The following is a 6,346-nucleotide window of genomic DNA, read 5'->3' as shown; positions in this document are numbered from 1 at the left end:
TTGGAGATGGAAGCACATCATGCTGTGCAATTAAATAGAGCTGAAGCAGTGAAGATACCCATGCTACCAGACTGATTAGTTCTCATGTTAATCTCTTTATGCCTGCCATCTCTACTGCTCTATGATAGCACAAGATCAGTTTGAGTACACCTTGGCTCAGCCTGAGCCTCACTAGTAGGCATCGCCTTATCAAATGGGAATTGGGCTTGGTTGCATGAAGGAACTCTCTTCCTTTGCCTTGAAATATATTCAGAAATTGAAATGTGGCAAGGCAAAAAAACCCCAAAAGACCCTGAAAGCTTGAATAGCTCACAGTGATCTGTTTGAAAACTAGAACTGGGACACCAAGCAGAGATTCTTGTGAATTTTAACTCCAAATGTCTTTTGTCCCTAGCTCCACTAAACATTCTTATACTCACATTCCACACTCTTTTCTCTCTTAGGTGATTTCTAGTGGGATGGAAGTGGGAGGCTGAGGGAAAGGGCAGAATAAAGATGAATGAGTGTTGCTTGCATGTGGATCCTGAGGACTCCCATTAAACCTAAAAAGAAGCAGTGGAGGAGGTTGTGGCTGGCTGCTAAAGTGCTCTGTGGGCTACATCCTGCCTGTGGCTAGGCCAGAACTTGCACACTTTGTTCTTGTTTTAGGTTTGGGGTTTGGGTTTTTTTTTTCATGTGAGCACTAGGTCCTCAGACAGTGCTCGCCACAGCAGCCTTTGTGTCTGATATAAAAAGAGATTGTGCCTTGGCACCACATCCTTACTGTTGGTAGGCACACACGCTCTGTGTGTTTGGTTTGTTTATCTGCTTTATACAGATAGGAAGCTCATGATGTGAGATGCTGTAAGGATTAACCTGCACTGTGGGAACCACATTGGGGTTTTTTCTCCAACACTATCTGAATTTTTGTCCTACAGTGCAGCATTTCCCCCCACTTCTGTAAAACTTCCCTGAAATGTCTTTATATCACTTCATGTAGTTCAGCAGAGTGTAAAATAACCTCTTGGTGTTTGCTTTAGTTCTGTCATATTATGTTTACAAATTCAAAAGGACCTAACATAAATAGCTGTCAACACTTACATATTACTGTGATTCACTGGCTTCACCACAAGAGTTTTGGTACAGCGGTAGAAAGAGCATCAGTACAAAAATCTTATCTCGACAGCCCCTGCAGTTGTTCATCTCTCTTTCAGTGAGTGTGTGCGGTGAATCTTATTGTGCTACTTGAGGTAGAAGTACACAGTTGCCAGAGCAGGACATCAAAATGGTACCTCAGCATTAGTCTGTGGGCTTGAGCCACCTAGAGCAAAGTGCTTGCTTACTTTTTTGCTGTGCTGGCACAATAAGTACTGCTTTGATCATCTACATTTAAAACCTCATGTGAACAGGGGGAAAAGAAATCAGTGAAACCACAGCAGGTATCTCTCTCTCTCTCTCTTTTATTTTTTTAACTTTTGTTTATTCATAGGTCACTTCCTAAAATTCCGTTGGATTTTTATTTTGGGAGGGGGAAGATGAATTCTGACAGAATCCTCCTATGCAGTTTCCAGGCCTGAGAAGTTCCTCTTTTAGAAGAGACCACATGAGGTCTTTTGTTTATCTATTTAATATTTAGCCAGAGTGTAGCAATATTTTTCACTGGGAGGGTGACAGAACACTGGAACAGGCTGCCTGGGAGGGTTGTGGAGTCTTCCTCTCTGGAGGTGTTCAAAACCTGCCTGGATGTGTTCCTGTGTGATCTGGTATAGGTGATTCTGCTCTGGCAGGGCGGTCGGACTGAATGATCTTTTGAGGTCCCTTCTGGCCCTTCACATTCTGTGATTCTGTGAAAGTCTTGCAGCACTGCCTACCTGTGGCTCTGTGGCCTATGCCATCTCAAACCTTTCACTTGAAAAGCCTTCAGCACGCAGCAAACATTGCAGACTGGGATCTGAATCATGTCTGCTGTGCCATGGGAAAGGAGAAGCAGAGAGACTTGTTGATCCACTCTTACATAACCATGTGGTGGACAAATACATGTCTGGCATGTGTTACATTTTGAAAAAGCATCAAGCTCCAAGTTTTCCTTCTCAAATCTTGAAACAAACAGTGCAGACACACTGGAAGAGAGTTGGGTTTTTTTTAAAAAAATAAAACAAAACAGGTTGGAAGAGACCTTCAAGATCATTGTGTCCAACCTATCATCCAACACCACCTAATCAACTAAACCATGTAACCAAGCACCCTGTCAAGTCTCCTCCTGAACACCTCCAGTGATGGCGACTCCACCACCTCCCCGAGCAGCCCATTCCAATGGGCAATCACTCTCTCTATGTAGAATTTCTTCCTAACCTCCAGCCTAAACCTCCCCTGGTGCAGCTTGAGTCTGGTGCTGGCTGCCTGGGACAAGAGAGCAACCTCTGCCTGTCCACAACCTCCCCTCAGGTAGTTGTAGAGAGCAATAAGGTCTCCCCTGAGCCTCCTCTTCTCCAGGCTAAGCAACCCCAGCTCCCTCAGCCTCTCCTCACAGGGCTTGTGTTCCAAACCCCTCCCCAGCTTTGTTGCCCTTCTCTGGACTTGTTCCAGCAAGTCAATATCCTTCCTAAACTGAGGGGCCCAGAACTGGACACAGTACTCAAGGTGCAGCCTAACCAGTGCAGTGTACAGGGGCAGAATGACCTCCCTGCTCCTGCTGGCCACACTGTTCCTGATGCAGGCCAGGATGCCATTGGCCCTCTTGGCTGCCTGGGCACACTGCAGGCTCATGTTCAGCCTACCATTGACCAGTACCCCCAGGTCCCTCTCTGCCTGGCCGCTCTCCAGCCACTCTGACCCCAGCCTGTAGCACTGCATGGGGTTGTTGTGGCCAATGTGCAGAACCCAGCACTTGGATGCGTTAAATCTCATGCCGTTGGACTGTGCCCATCTGTCCAGCCTGTCGAGGTCTCTCTGCAGAGCCTCTCTACCCTCCAGCAGATCAACTCCTGCCCCCAGCTTGGTGTCATCTGCAAATTTGCTGATGATGGACTCAGTGCCCTCATCCAGATCATCAATAGTGAAGTTAAAGAGCATGGGGCCCAGCACTGATCCTTGGGGCACACCACTAGTGACTGGCTGCCAGCTGGCTGTGGCACCATTCACCACCACTCTCTGGGCTCGGCCATCCAGCCAGTTCCTAACCCATCGCAGTGTGCTCCCGTCCAAGCCATGGGCGAAGGAGATTCCACAATGTCTCTGGGGAGCCTGTTCCAGTGCTCTGTGACCCTTACAGTAAAGAAGCTCTTCCCCATGTTGAAGTGGAACTTGTTGCTCTCTTTCTTCTCCCTAGGAAAGGCACAGCATTTCCTTGGTGTAACTTTCTGTGCTATCATTTTGTAAAGTTCCTTACCACTGACCTCTCTTCTCTGTGTTTCACAGGTGCCCACACACCGGGGCAAAGGAGCCATTGCAAAATGGCAAACAACTAGCTCATGTGTGGCTTACAGGAGGTCTCTGCAGGCTGCTCATTCAGTTTAATTTTACTGCCTGGAAATGCAGTTCCATTGACCTCAGTTTGACATCTTACCTAAGAGGCCTGGTTTCTCTGAGACCACCATGCTGCCTCACTTCAGTGCTGGCTCAAGGGGCTCTGAAGTGCACAAGGACTATTCTGGACAGTTAAAATATCTTAGAAGATGTATTTAGCTCTTGTGGAAGCATGTGGAACCTCACTGAAATAAATGGACTAATTGAGGAGTAAGGTAATACCACTGGGTTTAGTGGTTTTCATACACAGGCTGAATGGACTGAGTGTTCTCCTTGTCTTTTTTTCTTTTCTTTCTGTCTTTTATCTTTTTTTTTTCCTTGATAAAATCATAAACAAAATGCATTTTAGGGTACAGTTGACTAAAGTGTTCCATCTAGCCAGTCCAATTGGTGAAATTAATATGGCAATCAGATAGATAACTGGATAAAGTTGAGCAAAGTAAGCATGGAATCACAGAATTACTGAGGCTTGAATAGACCTCTGAGATCATCAAGTCCAACCTGTGACCTAACACTACCACATCAACTGGACCATGCCACTAAGTGCCACATCCAATCTTTCCTTAAACTTCTCCAAGAATGACAACCCACCACCTCCCTGGGCAGTCCATTCCAGTGTCTAATTACCCTTTCCCTGGTGAAGTGCTTCCTAACATCCAACCTAAACCTCCCCTGGCACAGCTTCATGCCATGCCATCTTGTCTTGTCACAAGTTGCCTGGGAGAAGAAGCCAACCCCCACCTGACTACAACTTCCCTTCAGGGTATAGGGTGTGGTAAGGTCCCCCATGAGTCTCCTCCAGGCTAAAAACCCCCAGCTCCCTCAGCCTCTCCTCATAAGACTTTCCCTCCAGTCCCTTCACCAGTCTTGTCACAATGGACTCTGAGCAATAATTTGTACTAGCAGTACTAGTATCACTAGAAACACGTCCCACTGGCAGTGCCATGAAGCAGTCAGGTAAAAGGCTTTGTCACTGAGCTTCTAAGAAAAACAGTTCTGTGGTTTTGTGCCTGACAAACTTGACTTGCCAAACAGGTACTCAGTGTAAAGTACCTAAGAAGAAGACAACTTGCATAGTCAGCAGGCTGGTTTGATGAATTTGCTGGCATAAAATGCTGTAAAGAACTTTCTGAATTAATTGGAGGTGGCAGGATGACACAGGGCATCCAGTATTCAAATACACGGTTCACAGGAATGAGAAGCTACCATGGATTCTAGCCCTTTGGAGAGAGGCCAAATTTGTATGCAAACCAAGAAGGCATGAGCTATGGAAACTGCTTCACTGCTTTCTTGCTGCCTAGTCTGGGTGCCCAGTGCTCCAAGGAAAAGCTCCATCAGGGGGGCCTGAAATTTCTGTCTGGAAATTGCTGGTGAGAGGAGAGTGGAATTTTTCTTTTTGCTCCCTCTGACAAGGATTTTGCTTTGCAGGGGACTAAAACTGTCTGACAGAACTGTAATTATATTCAGGTTTACTGTGGCTTATACAAATTAAATGATGAAGACATAGGTGTATCACAAGAAATCCAGACTACAGTGCCTTGGGTGTCTAAGCAGCTTGGTCTTGGTCAATGCAACGTTATGTGGTGTGTTGTTTGGGAGGTGCTTCCCATTTCTTCACTAGCTGTAGCTGGTCACTGTCTTATTTTTACTGGAATACAGTTCTTAATTTTCAAGCTATGAAGAAGAAAGAACCAACTAAAAAAAAAAAATAAATCCAGGAACAAAAAATGTGCAAACACAGGGTTCACATTTTCTGGGAATGTTGGTTTGGTTGCACTTACAGCCACACCCTCCTTCCACTCGTACACTTTGTGTGTTGCATGACTAGTGCACCCACAGAAAGCTGATTTCGAGTTCAAGGGCTTGATATTCTCAGCAAAAGTGAATTGATAAACAGTGTACATTGGGAGTATTTGTGCAAGCTGTCCTTTACACTTGACTGTGTGTCTATTTCCTAACCACTAAAGCCCTTAGGACTGTCTAGTCTTAACTTTCTGCATAATGAGGCCAATAGTTTGTACACCAAGTTCAGTTCTTGCAACTGAAGCAGACAGCATCTTTTTTGTAGGCATCCAGGCTTGATTTAAAAGCTCCAAGTGTCACAGCATATTCCAGGGTAAGCAATTCCAATGGTTAATTACCCTCACTGTTAAAAATGTGTGTCTTGTCTCCAGTTTGAATTTTGCTGAGTTCAGCTTGTGGGCTCTGCATCTTTGAATGTGAAATGTGAAACTCTCTTGTTGTTGATTACTGATAGAGCTTATCTATACAAGGGAAGGAAATGCTTCTCTGTGGATGGTGGTCAGGGTGGACAGAAGGGTGTTAGGAAATGGTTCTCTGTGGTTGGTGGGCAGGGTGGACAGAAGGGTGTTAGGAAGTGCTTCTCTGTGGTTGGTGGGCAGGGTGGACAGAAGGGTGTTAGGAAATGGTTCTCTGTGGTTGGTGGGCAGGGTGGACAGAAGGGTGTTAGGAAGTGGTTCTCGGTGGTTGGTGGGCAGGGTGGACAGAAGGGTGTTCTGCAATAGGGAAGGGCTGGTGGGAGATGTGATCGTGGGAGGCTGCCTAGGGTGCAGTGACCACGAGATAGTGAAGTTTTCAATATGCAGGGAGATTGGGAGGAGCACCAACAGAACCTCCACCTTGGACTTCCGAAGGGCGAACTTCAGCCTATTTAAAAAACTTGTCTGCAAAGTCCCCTGGGTACCAGCCCTCATGAACCGAGGGGTTCAGGAGGGTTGGACCTACTTCAAACAGGAGCTCTTGAAGGCACAGGAATTGGCGGTTCCCACGTGCCGGAAGGCAAGCCGGCGGGGAAGGCGACCAGCCTGGATGAGCAAGCAGC

This window comes from Melanerpes formicivorus, unplaced genomic scaffold, assembly GCF_026170545.1.
Source record: "Melanerpes formicivorus ecotype bairdi unplaced genomic scaffold, bMelFor1.0.p_v2 SCAF_4, whole genome shotgun sequence".
NCBI lineage: Eukaryota > Metazoa > Chordata > Aves > Piciformes > Picidae > Melanerpes > Melanerpes formicivorus.
This window is presented reverse-complemented; position numbering follows the sequence as displayed.